The following is an 8932-nucleotide window of genomic DNA, read 5'->3' as shown; positions in this document are numbered from 1 at the left end:
CCGAGATTAACTCTCATAACAACGAATGCTACAACACCTCAACGTATAATGAAGCAGTAACTAGAGGGCTTTCAGATCGAGACGCTTACCGAACGAAGAAGGAACGGCTGAACCGAAACAGCGGCGGTCTCCGAACCGGCTTGGCGGCAGCCCGGCAGCCACCTCAAATGGCAGCGGCGACCCGGACTTCGGCAATGGTGGCTGAAACCCACATACGCAAACGATAAAGTTTCCAGAATTTTAAACGAATGAAAACCAAATTCAAAACCCTTACCGGCAGAGTTTTCCGGCGACGGCAGAAATGGCCAGAAGCTCCGGCGGTGGTCCCAGAAGTCACAGAACCAATCCCGGCGGTCAGAGTCACGGAGACGCAGCTCCTTTCTCCGGCAGCGGCACCTACGGCGGTAGTTCCGACGGAGGCAGCGCCGGCGACGCGAACGGCGGCTGGGCAGGATGGTTAGACTCCCAACTCAGCCTCAGATCTCTCTCTTGTTTGCTCTGCGACGGCGTAGGGACGGCGGCGCGGCTAGAGGTGACGGCGCAACGAACAAAGGCGGCGGCGAATCTGGAGGCGATGGCTCCTCAACGGCGACACACCCCACGGTGGCAGCTTCCTCACGATGGTGTTGGTTCGGGACAGATCGGCGGCGACGGGTCAGACCCGTGCTTCCCCTTCTCGCGGCTGAGCTCTCCACGCTCGTTCTTCCTCCCTCTCCCTCAGCCTAGTTCGGCGGCTTCATAGTGGCAGGGACGGCAGGACGCGACGGCGACAGTGGCACCAGGCCGGCGACGCACCTCCTCCCCTCAGATCTCCCTTCCCTCTCTTCTCCCGGCGCAGCTCTCTTCCCTCTCTTGCCTGTTCTTCGCTCTCTCACCCTCCCGGGTGCAACACGGCGGCGCGGCGGCAGTGACGCTCGCCGGTGCCGTCCCTTTCTCTCTTCTCATACCGGCGCTCCCTTTCCCAGCTCCCCCCTTTCTTTCTTCTTTTCTTTCTTTCATAAAAAGGAAACCTTGGGTGCTTGCTGATGAGTTAGGGGAAAGAGGGATCTTCAGCAGCTACTGGGTGTGGGGAAAAAGGGAACCGGGTCGGGTAACGGGTTGCTGGGTTAGGGTTTTATTATTTTGAAAATTAGGGTTAGGGGTAACTTGGTAATTTCAAATAAAATTGGGAATAATATAATAATTGAAACCCAAGTTAAATCCAACATTAATTGTATATAGAAAATACTATTTGCTCGTCAATTTTACAAATTATTTTCAATAAAATGTCCAAATCAAATAATTAGAAATAATATACTTAAATCCTTTGTTTTTCCAAAACAGTAGTATCAATATTTTAAAATATTAATTATTTAGTCCAAATCATATAAAAATCCTTATTATTTCACAACTACAAACTTTACAATTTAAATATATAAAATAACTCAATAATTATAAAATTAGATAAAATCTTAATTTAAATAGCCCAAACTCATTATTTTTAGATTTCTAGAACTTTAAGTTGTAAATAGAGAAATACTCCATAAGCATAGAGTTTGGATAAAAACCTTAATTTATTTCAAATCCAATTAATCAAAACTACCTTTAATTACCTTCAATAAGATAATTTATCAAAATTAAAAATATAAATAAATATATGATTTGAGATTAGTTCAAAATAGGACTTCTCAAAAGTCTTGGGTCTTACATTCCACCCACCTTATAAAAATTTTCGTCCTCGAAAATTAAAGTAATACATAATATAGTACATAGCCTTAAATACCTTTTAGAAAAGTAAGAGATCTTAACACATATATATATATACATAAGTTCAAATACCTGATATCCATAAGATTTAAATGTAAAGGTAAGGTATAGTGTAAGGTGAAGGATACAAGATAGGCTCAATGCAAAAGGTTATATGGTTTCAAAATCTTACAAAAGCTAGGAGAAACAATATAAGGTGCAAGTCAAGATAGGCGTTCACAAAGCAGAGCTATAGCTAATGTGGCAAAAGGCTACAAGACAAGTTGGTATTAAAACAATGGATATAACATTTCCTCACAGATCTCTTACCCCTTCGAAACTTCCACTTCCCAACTCCATCAATCACTTCACAACTCCATAACCGTTCACAAACCTAACATCCGCAGACTCTTCCACGAGAAACAAAACTCCCATAACTTCTCATAACATTGCACTCTTACCACTTCACCTTCCGTATCCACGAACAGGCCTTAAAGAACTATGCATCGCATTACTATACCTAAAGATCGCACGTGACATCAAAACAATTCTCGAGTTTACTCAGAAAGGTAAAAGACTTTGAAATAGAAGGACAAACAACAAGGATAATCTCCGCAAGAGTTCTGAAAGAATTGTTGAATCTACAAGTAAACAAGGATGTACAATCGATGAAGAGTATTGGAAAGAAATTCAGTTTAACAACCTCAAAGATGACTCATGAATCAGAGACAACTGATAGGAACACAAAAGGATAAGCAAGACAGTAATTTGGAACTAAATCAAGCTGAGTTAACAAGTATAAAATCATAGAAGAAGGTCAACTAAAGCTAGTGATGACACTCTCAAGATTTAAAATTTTTGATCAAGTTCACATAATACATTTTAATATAAAGAATGAAAAACTGAAAGAAACCTCCTGTGCTAAAAGAAAAGTATGTAACTCGCAGTTCACAAAAGGGTAACATAAACATATATCAAAACTGCAATATGGTTAAAAGAAAACTAAATTGCGTTTTGTCCAAATAGTTTCCAAGTAAAAGATAGAATAGGTGAGGGTTGAAAATTGAAAGTCAATTAGGTTAAGGCCAAAATAATCTTTCGAAAATCCTGAAAGACATTTAGGTACTCAATCAGCTAAAAGTATACACTGATATTGTGGCAGGGTTGTAAGAAAATCAAACGTTTGTTCAAGAACTCTCAAAGTCTAAATTCAAACAAGTGTGTATAAAATTTTATAGCAAATATGGAACAAGTTAAACTCTATTTAGAAAAGGAAACCCTGAGGTAAAAATTTACTTATCAGTCGGTTTCAAAACTTTATTTAAAATAATGCATGTCAACTCCAAAATAACTTTTCCAATTTAAAGGATAACTATGGATGCAATTTTTAAGCGAGAAGAATTGATTTAAGTTTCTTAAGAGAATCTAAAACTTGCTTCAAAAGTTCACATCAAAACTCTAAGAATACACTTGAAATTGCCATTACATAAGAATATTCAAGAGTATTAAGATGTACTTAAAAGGGAATTAGACCAAACAAGAAAGGATCTCAAGTCAAGGGAGTCCAAACAAGATCCACGAAGCATGGGACACCAAACAAGCTTTTCATTGGTTCAAAATGATGCAACACTCGTCAGGAAAAACAACTCAATCAACAGTGAATTTTCAAGAAAGAACCTTTGACTAAAGAAGGACAATTGGGAGGACAAATAACACACTAGATAGAAACAATTTAAGTTGACTTAGAGGAGCATGAAATTCACAAGAGAAGGAAAACTGCGACTACTAGTGGTGTTCATAAAAGAAAAAGAGTAGTTAAAAACAAAATCAAGTATCATGACCATAGAAACACAAGCTTAAAGAATTAGCCCATACTTGAGAGGAAAGGTATGAACCTAATATTTTCAAAAGAACAACAATTACGTAAATAATGTATCATACTAAATTAAAGTCAATTTGTCAAACGAAAACTAACTGGAAATAAAGTGAAAAGCCTTTCCTTTAAGAATTTAAAAATACCTAAGTACGTAATCAAATAAAGTTACGTATAGGGACCATAATAAAATTATTTTGAAAAGTCAAATTGTATTTAAAGTAAGTGTAGTTCCGTAAACCAGTAAAAGAACATGCGAGGTATTAGAAATATAATTTTTAAATTGCATAAGGAATTTTCAAAGTTTTATATAGATAGGTGTATATCAAATCAAAAGCGATTTTATAAAAGTTTGAAAATTGGTTATAAATATAGTCAATTAAGAGAAAAACTGAATCATCATTTTTTTTAAAGACTAGAAGTAAGGACATAAAAAGACACGTTACATCAAGACAAGTTCAAAATCATGTCTAAAAATTACATGAATCAAGAAAAGAGCTCAAACAGAGAAAGACGGATACACCAAGAAATTCAAACCGGCATATGCAATTTAGAATCAAGAAGAATGCATATGAACAGAAAAATAGGATTGAAAACATCAAACTGCTTCCCAAAAGAATTGACAAGAACATCAAAATAGGCTAAGAAACAATAAGTCACACGACATCCAACAGAATCCAAAGCACATAACTGAGTAACCTCGAGAAATAGTTTCTAACGTTTCCAAAACCCCCTGTCCTACTGGCTGTGATATCACATTGTCGGTTCAATTGCCAACCCGACACATTCCCATGGGAATGTTGCCTTTCGATCACATATAAATGGGAACCCTCTGGGATAACGTGCCCGCCACACGGTCCAGGATGTCAGTGCCTGCACACTCCTGTGATCCGAAAGGATGTGAGCGGGATACTTTGCCTCCGACCTCACATCTACACGTAAGCGGGATTAACCACCATCCTTACGCGGGCACCGCAACCTCGACAAGGGGGATTAACCACCGTCCTTGCCAGGCACAAACGACTTATCAACAATCTCATCAATTATCAAATCTATCAGCATAAGTGGGACGAACCCGGCCCTTATGCCTACCAAACAATAACTCATCAATCTTGATGATATCTACAATCAATCAGGCCCAAAATCTTAATTCAAAATCATTCTTGGCCCATTTACTTTTAAGTAACAAACGTAGTCAAATCACAGCTAGCCAAGAATCACTTTTCAAAACGGAGCCACTTTCCACATCTTTCCAACACTTCCAAAGATCTCAAAACCATGCCAAGTTCAAAATCTCTTTGAAAGACTCAAAATAATTCATTTCTAAATCAAGATTTGGTCGTAAGATTCCTCAGCGGAGTCTCAAGACTTTAGGGGAGAATAACCTAACTCATTTCTTAAATTCCTTGAAAACCTCCGAAACTTTAACTTCTTGAGTTGAATAAATAGAATAGGGTTTAAACCCAAAACCAAATCGTGTTTCCAATTATTCCGAACCAATTTCAAAACCAACCAAACTTAAGCCAAAACCAAATCATTTTTAAACCGAAAACCAATTTCAGTTTCATTCTTAAATCTGTTTCCAAGGGCTCGGGAAGTGTTTCAATTTTAATAAATCAAAGTTCCAGAAAATACTTCAAGCTCTTCCTAAATGTCGTAAAGTGAAATAGATTAATTGAAAACCACGTTTATTTTAAACCCATTAAAGCCCCCTCCAAAATCTATTTACGTAAATCAATTTCCAAAACATAAAAATTTCATATTTAAATTGATTTTTTAAGGCATAATTCCTTTCTTAATAATTACATCCAAGATATAGAGATTTTCCTACTAAGGCAAGTTCAAACATAATTTATTTCTCAAATATTTAAGTCAAAGCATAATTCATTCTTTTCCAAAATAACAATTCCAATCAAAATCTCAGATTTTCTAGAAATTTCGACAGCATCTCCCCTAAAACTTGGACTTTGCCACCTTTTTCGACTCATAACAACGAATGCTACAACACCTCAACGTATAATGAAGCAGTAACTAGAGGGCTTTCAGATCGAGACGCTTACCGAACGAAGAAGGAACGGCTGAACCGAAACAGCGGCGGTCTCTAAACCGGCTTGGCGGCAGCCCGACAGCCACCTCAAATGGCAGCGGCGACCCGGACTTCGGCAATGGTGGCTGAAACCCACATACGCAAACGATAAAGTTTCCAGAATTTTAAACGAATGAAAATCAAATTCAAAACCCTTACCGGCAGAGTTTTCTGGCGACGGCAGAAATGGCCAGAAGCTCCGGCGGTGGTCCCAGAAGTCACAGAACCACTCCCGGCGGTCAGAGTCATGGAGACGCAGCTCCTTTCTCCGGCAGCGGCACCTACGGCGGTAGTTCCGACGGAGGCAGTGCCGGCGACGCGAACGGCGGCTGGGCATGATGGTTAGACTCCCAACTCAGCCTCAGATCTCTCTCTTGTTTGCTCTGCGACGGCGTAGGGACGGCGGCACGGCTAGAGGTGACGGCGCAACGAACAGAGGCGGCGGCAGATCTGGCGGCGACGGCTCCTCAACGGCGACACACCCCACGGTGGCAGCTTCCTCGTGATGGTGTTGGGTCGGGACGGATCGGCGGCGACGGGTCAGACCCGCGCTTCCCCTTCTCGCGGCTGAGCTCTCCACACTCGTTCTTCCTCCCTCTCCCTCAGCCTAGTTCCGCGGCTTCATAGTGGCAGGGACGGCAGGACGCGACGGCGACAGTGGCACCAGGCCGGCGATGCACCTCCTCCCCTCAGATCTCCCTTCCCTCTCTTCTCCTGGCGCAGCTCTCTTCCCTCTCTTGCCTGTTCTTCGCTCTCTCACCCTCCCCGGTGCAACACGGCGGCGCGGCGGCAGTGACGCCCGCCGGCGCCGTCCCTTTCTCTCTTCTCATACCGGCGCTCCCTTTCCTAGCTCCCCCCTTTCTTTCTTCTTTTCTTTCTTTCATAAAAAGGAAACCTTGGGTGCTTGCTGACGAGTTTGATGAGTTAGGGGAAAGGGGGATCTTCGGCGGCTACTGGGTGTGGGGAAAAAGGGAACCGGGCTGGGTTAGGGTTTTATTATTTTGAAAATTAGGGTTAGGGGTAACTTGGTAATTTCAAATAAAATTGGGAATAATATAATAATCGAAACCCAAGTTAAATCCAACATTAATTGTATATAGAAAATACTATTTGCTCGTCAATTTTACAAATTATTTTCAATAAAATGTCCAAATCAAATAATTAGAAATAATATACTTAAATCCTTTGTTTTTCCAAAACAGTAGTATCAATATTTTAAAATATTAATTATTTAGTCCAAATCATATAAAAATCCTTATTATTTCACAACTACAAACTTTACAATTTAAATATATAAAATAACTCAATAATTATAAAATTAGATAAAATCTTAATTTAAATAGCCCAAACTCATTATTTTTAGATTTCTAGAACTTTAAGTTGTAAATAGAGAAATACTCCATAAGCATAGAGTTTGGATAAAAACCTTAATTTATTTCAAATTTAATTAATCAAAACTACCTTTAATTACCTTCAATAAGATAATTTATGAAAATTAAAAATATAAATAAATATATGATTTGAGATTAGTTCAAAATAGGACTTCTCAAAAGTCTTGGCGGTGCACTTGCCGGTTAGTTTGTAGTTATAATATCCGCACCAAGTTTTTGGCACCGTTGCCGGGGATTGATAGTGATTAACAACTATTAATTGTTTGATTGCTTAGATTAGGCATTTTAGTTTTAATTTTATTTAAATTTTGCTTTATTATTTTCGAAAAATAAATAAATAAATAAATAAATAGCACTAATATTTTTCTTAATTTCTGAAATTAAGTTTGGTGTTTCCTAGATAGTCTTATTTTAATTTTTCTTATTTAATCTGCCTAATAATTTCGAAATTTTTTGTTCTATTTTAATAAGTAATTTTTGAATTTTAGAGTTAATTTTCTTGTATCTTTTATTTTATTTCTTTCACACAGGTTACCTCACTGGGAATTCTCTACACTCTGACGTAGAGATTCCCATCTTTTCTTGTTTTCTGTCTGTTTATGCACAGGAACAGAGACAAGGAACCTCTTTTAGACTTTGATCCTGAACCTAAAAAGACTTTTAGGCGGCATTTACAACAAGCAAGACTTTACAAGGTTGCAGAATCCACTATGGATCCTAATAATGCTGTTAATGCCAATGTGGCAAATCCGAATGGGGATGATCAGCAAAGGAGAGTGCTTGGCTCTTACTCTGCTCCTACTGCAGATCTTTATGGAAAAAGTATTGTGGTGCCTCCTATAGTTGCGAACAACTTTGAGTTGAAGCCACAATTGGTCACTCTGGTGCAACAAAACTGCCAGTATCATGATCTTCCCCACGAAGATCCAAATCAATTTATTTCTAATTTTCTGCAGATTTGTGATACTGTGAAGACAAATAGAGTGAACCCAGAGGTGTACAAACTCATGCTCTTCCCGTTTGCTCTGAGGGATGGAGCAAAGCTATGGCTAGATTCCCGACCCAAGGAGAGTTTGGATACTTGGGACAAGGTTGTTACTGAGTTTCTTACTAAATTTTTCCCACCAAAGAAGCTGACTAAACTTAGGGTGGAGGTTCAGACCTTCAGGCAGAAGGATGGTGAAACTCTTTATGAAGTTTGGGAGAGGTACAAGTTACTGACTAGGCAATGCCCTCCAAACATGTTCTCCAAATGGACCTAACTAGATATCTTTTATGAAGGCTTGGGTGAAATGTCCAAGATGTGCTTAGATAATTCTGTAGGTGGTTCATTGCACAAGAAGAAGATACCGGAGGAGACTATTGAGCTAATTGAATTGGTTGCTAGCAACCAATATTTATACTCATCTAACAGGAATCCTGTGAACTCTGAGACTCCTCAGAAGAAGGGTGTTATAGAAGTAGAAGCTCTTAATGCTCTTCTTGCTCATAATAAACTTATGTCTCAGCAAATAAGTCTACTTACTCAACAGATAGGTGGCATGCAAGTCTCAGCTATCAACACCCAAAATCCACCTCAAGAGGTCTCTTATGACATGACAGGTAATTTTGTGTAAAATGATAATTATGGTTATGCTCAATCCTTTTCTGAACAAGTCAGTTACATGGGGAGTTCTCCTAGAAACCCCAATAATGATCCCTATTCTCAGACCTACAATCCGGGGTGGAAAAATCACCCAAATTTTGGGTGGAGAGAGCAACCTCAGAGGTCACAGAATTTTAATAATAATTCTCAGGATGGTTTTCAACAGAAGAATTTTAATTACCACCAGTTTTAGTCATCTCAGCAAGCAACTT

Source organism: Arachis ipaensis, chromosome B09, assembly GCF_000816755.2.
Source record: "Arachis ipaensis cultivar K30076 chromosome B09, Araip1.1, whole genome shotgun sequence".
Lineage (NCBI taxonomy): Eukaryota > Viridiplantae > Streptophyta > Magnoliopsida > Fabales > Fabaceae > Arachis > Arachis ipaensis.
Note: the sequence above shows the minus strand (reverse complement) of the source record.